The sequence below is a fragment of the Pteronotus mesoamericanus genome, unplaced genomic scaffold (genome assembly GCF_021234165.1).
Source record: "Pteronotus mesoamericanus isolate MK-2021 breed Mesoamerican mustached bat unplaced genomic scaffold, CSHL_Meso_final contig_78, whole genome shotgun sequence".
Lineage (NCBI taxonomy): Eukaryota > Metazoa > Chordata > Mammalia > Chiroptera > Mormoopidae > Pteronotus > Pteronotus mesoamericanus.
The window spans coordinates 18649260-18662374 of record NW_026555258.1 but is presented as its reverse complement, the minus strand read 5'-3'; positions in this window follow the sequence as shown (position 1 = coordinate 18662374).

The window sequence follows — 13115 nt, the reverse complement described above, 5'->3', positions numbered from 1 at the left end:
TTGGCTCCGGTGACTGAAAAGTCCAGAGGTAGGATGGGCTCCAGGGCGGGTGTGAATCATGACCTGGCATATTTCATGCTGCTACACTGCTTTCCATGACGTCAGCATAATTCTAAGACTTGCTTTCTCATGGTGACAGGATGACTGCAGGAACTCTGTGACCTACAAGAGAGAAAACTAGGCATGTTCCCAAACTCCTAGCTGATCTCCCCTGACTCTCCTTGTTTGGACTGCCTCTAAACCGATCTCTGGGCAATTAAAGACAGAAAAGCTTAAGTCTTGATGACCTAAACCAATTATGTGTCATCAGGAATAGGATTCCTTTTTTCTCTTCGCTAGGCTTTCAATGAACAAGACACTAACAACTCCAGGAAAAGGACTTCTCAGTTTCCTCTTTAAGATAAGGTTAAACTGTAAATAAATATTAGCCAGTCTAGCATAAAAGGTTTGCTCACTTCAAAAGCTTTCGACAAAATTGTTAAAGGAAACCTGGGTGTCTCTGAGAGAGAGTATATTGCATAGCTAGGGCTGCCCCAGCAAAACACCATAGGTTGAGCAGCCTAAACAACAGAAATTTATTTCCCCATGATTAGGGAGGCTGGAAGTCCAAGATCAAATTGTCAGCAGGTTTGGTTTCTGCTAAGCCCTCGCTCCTGGCCTTGCTGATGGCCTCCCTTTTTCTGTGCCTTCACATGGACTTTCCTCTGTCCAGACACATCCCTGGTGTTTCTCTCTCTCCTCTAAGAACACCAGCCATGTTGGATTAGCCCCAACCTAACTGTCTCAGTCAAAGTCAATCATCTCTTTCAAGGGCCTGTCTCTACAAATACAGTCACATGGATAACAGCCTATTCACAGGAACTCATTTAATCTTAATTACCTCTTTAAATGTTCTGTCTCCAAATACAGTTACATTCTGAGGTACTGGGGTTGGGACTTCAACATTGGAATTTGGGGGGATCACAATTCAGCCCACAACATAGCACTGGGTTAAAATGTGATGAAGGTATACAGCGAGCTATTATGTAGCAATCAGAAGCACTGGGTTATATTTGCATGAAACAACCTGGATGAACCCTAAAAACACAATGCTGCATGAGAGAAGTAAGGAACAGAATGATGTATGTAACCGAATGCTTCTATAAATTACAAGTATATGTCCACAGCACTCATTATGCAAGAACATTTACAAAAAAACAAAACTGCACATCAAACATGTCGCAATAGTTGCTGATAGCAGAAGGAGAAAAAGAGTAGGAAATGGGGAGTTTTTTGTTTGTTTGTTTTCAAGGAACACAGATTAATGAAAGAGAGAAATTAGAGAGGGGGTGGAATCAGCAGATCAGTGGTGATAATGTGCCATAAACTCTGATGAACTCACTCCTCTGGTCCCGAGGTACAAACGCAAATATTAGTGATGAAGAAACCATGACGCCCACGCCCACCTTCTAAAGCAGGATAGTCAAAGAGAGATTTTGCCACAGTCCATGGATACAGGACAACCTACTTCCCTTTTTTACCTGAAATATTTAGTCCAAGTGGTGACATCCAATTGTAACACATCCTTTCCTGTTTGGGGCACAGAGAGTTTATGGTTTCCTCTGTTCTCTAACAGAAATATTGAAAAGGAACCAAAGTAAATAGCATATATAATTGATGACAGAGAACCAGGTATAAAGACTGTGAAGGACACCTCATGCTCAGTAGGTCGAGCGGCAGGCCATGCTGGTTCCCTGACCAGTGTGCACCCTCCCCTTTCCCCGACTTTGTTCAGGGTAGCGGTGGGCCCAGTTAAAGGACTCCGCTTTCCAGTTCCTTTGGAGCTCCTTTTGGAGCTTATTGACACCGTTCTGGTCAATAAGACATGAGCACAAATCTCACAGGTAGGGCTTTTAGGAAAGTTCTTGTTTTCCTGATTAAAATAAAAAGTAACAAAACTCAACAGACATGCATCTTTTGTCCTTTGACCTTCCTCCCTGGAATGTGGCGTGCTTCTTGGTGCAACACATTGTGTGACCATGGAGAAGAAAGCCATTCGCTATAGATGACAGTAGAGGCAGAGACTAAGAATCTGGTTTCTTGAGCCCTAGACTTCCTACTTTGGACTCCTTGTTAAGTGGGGGGCGGGGGGGGGGGGTAGTGCTTTTTAAGCCATTGTGGTTTTGGTTTCTTTCTTTTAGATTTATTTTATTAAATCATAAATGTACAAAAGCTTCTTTACACAGGCACTTAAATTTTTTAGAGGAAAAATGGTATGTCTTATTACACCATGATCCTGGTTAATAGCTTTTCAAAACTTTGAGAAAAATCTTTTCAAAGGTTTTACATGTCACCTGAAACTTACAAATTTAACATTACTGAAGAAGGAATGTTTCTATACTCTTACAAAGACCATTAGAAATAAACAACAATTGAGAAACTGACTCAAAGACATTTTTTTTACTATCCTTCCTCTACAGTAAGGTAATGTTATTAAATAATCCAATCCATTCACAGCATGGCTCTTTGCATCTGCTCTGGTGTCTTCGGCCATATATATCACTGTGTTACTAGGCACGATTGGGGTAAGAGTTTCCTTAACATTGTTTTGTCAGTAACCTGAAGTTGTCCTGTTGCCTCCGGGCTCTCAACATCTCCTATTTACACAGTGAAGTCCATGGCAAATGGGAGGCAGCTCAATACTGGCTTCTCCGTCCATAACCCCCAATCCCCCACTTCCTCCAGAACCGCAGTTTCCTCCACCGTATGGTCCCCCCATGTTCCTATTGCCACCAAAATTTCCACTCTTCCTTGGACCATAGCTAGAAGGTTGCTGGTTATAATTTCCAAAACCATTATACTTCCCACCTCCATAATTTCCTCCTTAATAGCTGTCATAACTACCTCTGGAGCCCCCACCCTTGGTTTTGCTTTCTGAAACCACTGAAAACAGCTCTGATCTTCTGGGAATGGAATAGGCGTAGCCTGTGCAACCCTGCTGGTGAGAATTTATCAAGCCCAGCTGTCTTTTAGATGAGGGAAGGGCAATTGGTCAAGATTGCCCCTCACATTAGCCCTTAGCCTGGGGGAGGGGGTGAAAAATCCAAAGATGACCTGGCACATCTGGAGTGGACTCCAAGGAAGCACATATGACTTTTCCTTACTTCAAAAGTGTCAAGGTTATCTAAGTCAAGGAAAGACTGAGGAACTCTTCTAGATTAAAGGAGACTAAAGAGACACGGAAACTAAATGCGGTACATGAATCTGGACTGAATTGGGGTAGAGGGATAGCTACAAAGAACGTGACTGAAATGTCTGGAAAATTTTGAATATGGTCCATAGATTGGGTCAGGAGTTGGCAAGCTACATGTGGCTGTTAGGTCAGATCCAGCCTACTGTCTATTTTTGTACAGCCTGAAAGCTAACTGGTATTTACATTTTTTAAAAAACTGTGGTGAGAAACACATAACATCACATTTATCATCTTAATTATTTTAGAGTGTATAGTTCAGGTATTAACTATTTTCACATTATTGTGTAAACAGGTCTCTAGAATTTTTTCATCCTGCAAAACTGACACTCTGCCCATTTAACAACTCCGCATTCTCTTCTCTCATCCCCTAGCAACCACAATTTTACTTCTTTGTCTGCAAAGTAGATCACTTGAGATGCCTTCTATAAGTGGAATCACACACTATTTGTCTTTTTTGGTGACTAGTTTATTTCAGTGAGCATGTTCTCAAGTTTCATCCATTTTGTAGCATGTGACAAGAATTTCTTCTTTTTTTTTAAAAGGCTGAATAATGTTCTATTGTTTTGTCCACTCAAATAGCTAGAAAATATATATTATAGATTATTCCTATTATGTAGCTTACTATAGCTCAATGGGAACGTTTGATGTATGCACCTGGTTCATAGGAAAACCTGTGTCCCCAGAGCAGGTATAAGAAAGGACGGAAGAAAGGGAGGAGGGAGGAGAGAAGGAGTTAAAAAGAGGAAAGAAAAAAAACAAAAGAAATTACCACAAATTTTGGAGGGCAATGAGGCAGGATTCAGAGACATTTTAATCTGCCCTGGCTTCTCATTATTACAGAATGAAATCTGTCCTGAAACTTCTTTCATTTGTTTTACATCAAAAGAATTTTGGGTGAAGGCAGAGTATTTTTAGAATGCTCTTGTTATTTAGGTTGAAGTTACTAGTGATATAAAATTAATAAATTGTAGACTAACAGTTTGTTTTTTCTCATTAAAACATTAAAAATAATATCAGTAGGTGCAATATTTTTGTGATTAGGCATTTGCTGATACAAAGAAAGGTAAACTTAAACTGGGAGCCTGCAGGTCTAGTCAAGTTCAGGGAAGGTCTCTGAATCGGCCTATGACTTGGCAATTTTCTGCCAAGGCGATTCATTGAGGGAGTGACTCTGAAATTCATTAACCAAAGATTATTTTTAAACCACCCTGCCTTCTTAATTTGTTTCTTTTAAATAATGAGTAATAAAAATAATACTTACCTTTCCCATTAAAGATTGTGCAGGATATTTGTATGTGGGATGGGAGAACCAGGTTTGAACGCGGGCCTGGCCTCTTACCTGCTTTGTACCTTTTTTTTCAGGGACGAACGCTTCATCTGTATCACTGAACGGTCCATATATGCTCATGCACCTGACAGAGTCGTGATATAGTGAACATGAAAACAACTTCCAGCCTCAAAGGGCTATACCAGTAAGGGTTTATAATGATGAACACAGGGACCAGCATGCTCGGGGATGGCAATAAGCAATCGAAGACACGAATTTTCATGGAGAGGCAGGATCTGCTGACCCTTTCAATTTTCTGCATTTGCCCTCTAGATCCACTCTGCCCCTGCTCTTCACCCGTCTGGCCGCCCCCCTCAAGCTTTTGCATGCTTTGGTTGGGTGATGATTCTCCCTGTAGGTTACTTGGGGGTCACAGTGTCCCTCTAACAAAAGCCAGAGCTTCTGCAGGCTGCCCCTGGACACACCTCCTTCTCCTGTTCCTTTCCGGCCCAAGCGGGGAGAGGTGGGGTAAGTACTCTGCCCTTTACCATTGTTTGGCATGCCAAGTTCAATGGGGGCACAGAACAAATGATTAGTGGGTGTTACTCAGAAGTTGGCCCCATGGCGAGCCCCAGCACCCAGAGGAGTGGCTGTGCTGTGGGAACGGGGCACCATTCGGTGTGTTAGCCTTCCTCCTCCCTGTGTGGTCCCTGGACCGGCAGCGGCAGCAGCGGCCCCAGGCTGCTGCATTTCTGCAGAGCCTAGGTCCCTCATCAGACTTCCTGGTTCACAAACTGCTTTTTAAACAAGATCTCCAAGTGATTTGGATGCACGTTTTACAGTTTGACAAGTATCGCGTTAAAGTTTTCTATGCAGGGAACCCGGGAGAATACTAGAATACTAGTCCTGCTTTGTTAATGGTCCTCTGGGCATGAAGGCGTATGTGTGCACACATGTGTGTAATCGAAGTGGCCTTGTGGCCCCTACTAACTCTCCTCTTCACATATCACTGTGGGCTACACTCCATCACGTCAGGAAACCACCCCAGCTGCTGCCAGACATTCTGAAGCCGTGGAACTGGTTCTGGAGTCTCAGCCTGCTATCTCATTATTTTGTAGCAGATTATCATCTCCCTGAAACTTGTCTGCTCCACACAATCATACCTTTGTATCTCCTCACCTCCACACAGCCATGGGACAATCTCCTTCCCTCTGTGTCCCACAAGCCCCACGGTGGCCTTCCAAAGTTCTGCTTGCTTGGGAGTCGGGCTTAATAACAAGCACGCCTTTCCTACTGCCAGAGTACGACACACCCAGTGAGAAGCTTTTGGCCAGGAGAAGTGAGTCAGCAAGAAAGTGGTGTACATTCTTTGCTCTTTCTGGAAGCCTTGGTTGAAGAAACATCTCTTGATTGAGTCCGCATCGCAGAAACCGAGGGTTCTGCCTAGACACACCTGGGCTTACTCTGGGAGCGGCTGAACTGCAATGCTGGCGTTTGCCAAAGGGTTCACTGCTCTTCTCAGGCTTCATGAGAAGCCTCTTGTCATGAAAGGAACAAGGCAAGGGAGGGAGGCAGTAGGAGAGAGTGTAAAGGACTAAAAAATATAATAAAAAAGTAAATGCAGGAGAAAAAGGAGAAAGGAACAAGGAATGAGGAGTTGGCAGAGCATAAAACTCAATTTTAATAACTTGTGGGTCGTCTATTTACGTGCCCCTCTTGCCTTGGTTTTGACTTTTGGCCTTTTATTGCCCTAATAATAATTGTGGGTATGAATTTTAATCCAAGTTAGTTTCAGATAAGATTCCAAGGTGCTCCATTACTATTACTCCCTGACCAATGCCTTCAGCTTCCTTGCTTCTCCCTTCCTCCATCAATTACCTTGGCATATTTTCACCGATATATGAACTCTTATGCGTGTGTATTTGTGTGTATATGAACTCCTTTAACTTGACCTTATCTGGGAAGCACTTTCTCTGCCCTTCCATTCTAAATGAGAGCTTTGCTGGACAGAGTCATCTTGGATGCAGGTCCTTGCCCTTTCATGACTTGGAATGCTTCTTGCCACCCCCTTCTTTCCTGCAAGGTTTCTTTTGAGAAATTAGCTGATAATCTTATGGGAACTCCTTTGTAGGTAACTGTCTCCTTGTCTCTTGCTGATTTTAAGGTTCTCTCCTTATCTTTAATCTTGGGTCATGTAATTATGACATGTCTCGGTGTGTGCTTCCTGGGTCCAAATTCTGTGGGACTCTCTGAGCTTCCTGAACTTCCTGGAAGTCTATTTCCTTCACCAGATTGGGGAAGTTCTCCTTCATTATTTTTTCAAATAAGTTTTCGATTTCTTCCTCTTCCTCTTCTCCTTCTGGCACCCCTATGATTGGATGTTGGAATGTTTAAAGTTGTCCCAGAAGTTCCTAAGCCTTTCCTCATGTTTTTGAATTCTTGTGTCTTCATTCTGTTCTGGCTGAATATTTATTTCTTCCTTCTGTTCCAAATCATTATTTGAGTCCCAGTTTCCTTCTTTTCATTGTTGGTTTTCTGTATATTTTTCTTTATTTCACTTTGCATAGCCTTCACTTCTTCCTCTATTTTGCAACTCAACCATTTCTGTGAGCATCTTGATTACCAGTGTTTTGAACTGTGCATCTGATAGGTTGGCTATCTGTTCATCGCTTAGTTCTATTTTTGGAGCTTTGATCTATTCTTTCATTTGGGCCATTATTTCTTTGTCTCAGCACGCCTGTTATGTTGGAAGGGGCAGGAGTCTTAGGTATTTGCAAGGGTGGGGCAACCTAGGTCGCTGTGTTGTGATACTGTGTGTGGGCAAGGGGCCAAGAGGGAACAATGCTGCTCACTTGGCTCTCTGCGGGCTTTCAGTAACTTCCCCCACTACACACAAGCAAATTGGGCCCTTCTGGTGCTCATTCCCAGGTGGGTGGGTTCTAGGACTCCGTGAGTCTCTCCAATGGACTCTCCTGTGAGGCTGGGTGTTTCTCTCACTTCCACAACCCCCACAGGTTTTTACAGCCAGAGGTTTTGAGGCTTTGGTTTCCCCACACTGGAACCCTGAGTTGCATGGTGTGTCTCGCTGCCCAGCTGTTCCTCCTGGTTTATCCACACATAAATGCAGGAGCCCCACCATCTCCATCCACCCACCTATGCCTCGCCTGCCTTGTCTTCCAGCTGCTGCCTTGTGACACGTCCTCTCTGCCCCTCCTATCGGTCTGGATGAATGTTTCTTCTTTAACTTCTAGGTTGTTGGACTTCTTTACAGTTTGATACTCTGACAGTTCTGGTTGTTTTTTGCTTTTAAATTTGTTGTTGTCCTTCTATTGGTTGTGCGAGGAGGCAAAATGTATCAACCTTTGTCTCCTTCTTGGCCAGAAGTCAGAACGGAAACCATTTTAAATTGTGGAATTTAGCCATTTTAAGACTGTGAAGGAATGGGTAGCACCATCTGGTAGACAGTTTTGGTACTGGCTAGGTTTCTGTTGGGTACATGACAACCAGTTGCAAAGTTAGGGTGCCAGGATGGGTTCTCTCCAGAATCTCTGCTCAGCAAGATTCTGTCTGTGTGTCTCTGGTGGTCTGCAAGTAAGCAGCTGGCTTCTGTCTCCTGAATGACCTAGGGGTCCAGGATATAAACTCCTTTGGAGCGGGCGGTGTGAGTTGTGTGATTTTTCTGCTTGTCCTAAATAAGAATGCCACAGGAGTGGGAGAATTGTGAAGTGAAGTTTTCCACAGAAGTAACTGAGTGAACTGAAAAGTAAGTGGATGTGAAAAAAAAAATGGAAAGTGACAGAGTGAGAACCTGTCCCCCAACCCTGTTTTTCAAATGAATGATGATAGAAGAAATAAGGAAGAAGCAGATATTAACTCTTTTAAGAAAAAAGTAGGTACATGTCAAGAAAGTAGAAGAGAGGTTCTATTCACACAAGTCTGACAAAATTTAAAATTGGTATTGACAATAAGATCTGTAATATTCCAACTACATAAACCACCTCCTTCATACTTGTAGACCTTTGGACTAGCAGATAAAATCACAAGGAAGTTTTGAGCAATGCTGGTTTTGAGTTAGTGCCAGCCTCCCTCCCCAGTTTTATAGTATTTTTTCATTTAAAAAAATATCTTGCAGTACCAATTCTTTGCCTTATAATAAAATACTGTAATGTCCAAAGCCACAAACAAGGAGAGACCCAAAAAAGGAACTTATTTACTTAAAAAATTGGGTATTTATTCTTACATGTTAAAACTTCAGTCGCCTTCACAGTACTCTCCATTTGATGTAATACACCTATTGAGACATTTTTTCCATTGTTCAAAACAGTTTTTGAACTCATCGATTTTGATGCCTTTTAGTGTTTCTGCTATTTTTTGTTTTACTTCTTACACATTAGCAAAATGTTTCCCTCTGAGGACTGTTTTCATCCAAGAAACAAACAAACAAAAAAGTCCCTCAGGGCTGGACCGGGTGCATAGGGAGGGTGGGGCACGGGGGTCATGCTGTTTTGGGTCAAAATTGCTGAACATTCAGCACAGTGTGGGCAGGCGGACTCGTAAGTCGCTCATCATGAAATGGGCACATGCGTTGAAGGAGTCTTCAAAAAAATTCACTGAAGCTGAACTCAGCCTCTGCCATCAATGTCAGCGGGCGCACTGACTCAGATGGGTTCCTAGGACACTCCCGTAGCGGGGGAAGCCTGTACCGCAAGGAGCCCCCCTCCAGAAGGTAATTCTGGTTTGGGGGGAGATCCCCCTGCATATGGAATGGCTGTTTTTCAATTACTGATTTATGGATGTATAGGTGTCACTTTTTTTGCTCACTTAATACAAATTAAGTTTTAGGGCAAGCAAGTTGATAAAAGTATGAAGAAAATATACTGAATTTGAATGGAAAGACCTTTAAAAATAAGTCTTATATCCAGAGGTTATAACAAGAAGTCCTCTCTCATTTTAGGTAAATGGAGACTGCAGCTACATCTACACAGGTGTAGGACTTTTAATCAGACCAAGCAGTAGTCACCCATTAGAGCAACACAAATGCCAGCTGCCTGGGAACGCGGATTGTGACAACTCTGCTGCTGCGGTGGGATAGTGTAGATCCATTAGGTTGAAATTTATGATTAGGGCAGTCTCTTACCTTTACTCTTTTGCCTCTGGATAGGTAGACAAAGCTAATCAACACCAAATTATTTTACTATTCCACATGATTTTCCACTACTGTTTATCAAAACTTGGAAATGCTATAGAGATCAATCCCAATTACCAGAATTCTAAGTACAGTTGTGACGATATTGCTAATTACTAAACTCTGTTAGCCTAAGTTAGCTAACTCACTGAAGTCCTCTGCCTAAAGGTTATATGTAAGGAAATCACTGTTTACTATGCTTATTATTTCTCCTTACGCATACCTTAAATTCAAAGTACAAATAAATAAGGCTACACCTCAAAATTCCATCTGTGACCACTTAATCTTGAACTTGGACCAAAAGAAACAGAGGTAAAGGCCAGAGTTTAGGTAATAAAGCTGCTTTGGCTTAAGATGTTCATATATGCAAATAATTTATACTAATAACACAACCTACCCGGAAGATTGCTCTGATTCATTGAACATGTTTTACCTAAGCTGTTGAGCCACAGGTGATAATAGCCCTCATTCTACCCCTTACCTGAGGCCTAGTATGAAACAGGCCAATGAAGGATAAACTTCCAGGCTTCTTCTATCATCGCCCTGGGAAAGAAAACTGGGAAGAAAGTTCTGCTCTTTTGGCAAGGATTGTGGGGAAAACATTATAAATGGTATAGCCCTGTGTGGGCGGATAGTAGTACATCCATTCCTACTGGTGCAAGATGGAGAACGTTTTACAAACACTATTGGATTCAATTAGTTCTTATTATTTTTCTGTTTGGGTATGTTTTATGTGTATTTTACCACAGTGAAAAAAAACTAATCTCAGACTTGGGGCCAGAGACTCCTCGGCCATCTTTAAAGTTCTTGATCTATTTACTTTTCCCCTAGTCCCAGGGCTAGTAGCATCCTTTGCATTTATTTGTTTTACTGTTTTTATTGTGATAAACATAACATTTACCTTCATAGCCATTTTAAAGTACACAACTCAGTGGCATTAAGTACCTTCACAATGTTGTGTGACCATCACCATATCTAGTCCCAGAACTTTTCATCACCCCCAAAGCAACTCTTGTGTCTGTTAAGCATCCATTTACTATTTCTTTTGCCCTCAGGAGAGAGTGGGGCTGTCGTGTGAGCATGACGCCTGCTGCTGTGACAAAAAAAACTGTCCTCTGCTGAGAGTTAACAGCTGCCACCGATGCGGTGACCAAGACACCTACTGGAGCTGTATCAGTTTCCTGGGGCTGCCATCAGAAGTGACCACAGACCGGGTGACTTACAGCAACAGGAATGCGTTCTGTCACACTCCGGAGGTTCAAGTCTGAAATCAAGGTGCAGGCAGGGTTGGTTCCTGCTGGGGCCTCTGAATTCGTTCCATGCTTCCCTCCTAACTTCCGGTGGTAGCTGGCGACCCTTGGTGTTCCCTGGCTTGGGGTGGCGTGACTCCAGTTGTTGCCTCTGCTTTCACTGCGTAGTTTTCCCTGTGTGTGCATCCCTTCTACAGACAGGAGCCATTGGATTAGGACCCACCCTTCTCCAGTGTGACCGCATTTTAATTAATTACATCTGCAAAGACCCTCTTTCCTATTAAGGTTACATTCACAGGTACTGGAAGTTAGGACTTGAACCTATCTTTTTGGGGAGACAGAATTCTACCCGCAGCAGGAGCCATCACCAATGTGTTGGCAAGGACACTGACACTGAACAGGGAGCTCTGCACGTTGGCCTGTTTACTTGGAGAAAAAAATACCTCCTTCCTTTTCCAGCCAGCAGCGTGCCTGAAGCACCCTCTATTGGCAGAGTGTGACATCTAGCCTGACAGCCTGCAGGTCACAGCAGGGAATGCGGGCTTACAGCTCAGGGGCAATATATTAATCACAACAGGCCCGCAGACCCAGGTTTTGTTTGCTTTGAAATGAGGCTTTCCTGCAGTAGTTTGATCTTGATTACAAAGCTCTAGACCAGCTGTGGACCTATGACTTGGGAAGAATCCAAATGGAAGAGGCACTGAGGCTGAGTCCCGCAGGGTGTAGGGAGTTGGGGGGCTGAAATCAGGGAGATGAAACATCTTAGGCAGAGGGACCAGAATGCGCAAAAGCAGAGCATGGGAGGCCCCTGGCTGTCCCAGAATTCTGAAATCCGTGCTAAGGTACTTGAGGGTGAAGTTGGGAAAGGGTAACATGACTATATTTGTAATGTAGAGAATTTCCTTTTTCTCAAGTCTGCAGAAGCACATCTTCCCCTTGGGAAGGAGAGCCCGGAACAGGGAGCAAGTAGCTTCTGTGAGGAGCTCGCATGGAGGAAGTAGACAGGGAAACCTGCGTAGCTGAAGAGCCTCATGGGAGGCAAAGTTCAATGACAACTGTCAAATGTTTCATACATGGAATTGACATGATCCGACGAGGCGATGGCTGCCATCACAAACACAGCATGTCTCGGGCGACTGCATCATCCGACACTGTAAGTCTTCTTTCCTTCTGTGCTCCTTATTTCAGGGATGGCAGCTGGTTGCCCAATCCAGAAACCAGAGCCATTATTGTGACTCATTCTTCTCCTTCACTCGTCCAGAACCAGTGACTAAATGCTGCCTATTCGGCCTCATAAATGTGCCTCGACTTATGTCTATCCTTTCTCCATTCTCAGCACCGTCCACTGAAACGGGCCTGTAGGATCTCGTGGATTCTCAGAACTGTATCATAACAATCTTCCTGACATCTCCAAACTCATTTTCTCAGAGTAATTATCCTGAAATTCACATCTGAAGGTGTCGCTTTACCACTAACTTCTTCAACGTGGAATAAAATGATCCCTTACAATCGGGCTTTTCCCAGTTTCATCCCGTCCGTTCCTCATCTCCACCTCCACTCATGTGAACTGCCTTTCATTTCTTGAAAAGCTTCACTTTTTTTCTTGTCTAAATCTCTTTTTCCTTCTTGGTACTTATTTTACAGCTCCCTTATCCCAAAATTCCTCCCTCACTCTCACCCTTCAATTCATCCTCTGCCCTTCAAAGTCAGTTTAGATGGAAATTCCTCCTGGAACTGACCGTAATGATTGACCTTGACTCTAATAATTTCAGGTTAGGCCATTCTCCTATGTGTTTTCATTACTTCTATATCTCCCTTATATATGTATGTATGTGGTAATATACAGTGTATAATATATGCTGTATAATCATACGTATATATCTTTACCTTGTTTTGTTTTCTTAAAATAATTTAATATTTATGGTCTGTGACTATACTCAAACTTCACAGAGAATTTGCAGAATTGTTTTGAAATGTGGGAATAGAGGTAATTTTGTTGAATTTCTGTTGGTGCTAATGATGGACAGTTAAAAAGGTAACTCGGGTGTATTGTGGTGGGTCAGGGCTTATCAGTACTTCCAAAATTGAATTTGAAATGTTATGTATTCACTTTTCAGTCTGTAAATCTAAACCTTTACAATGACTTTACTTATTAAAGTGTAGCCAGTTGTAATTTTTTTA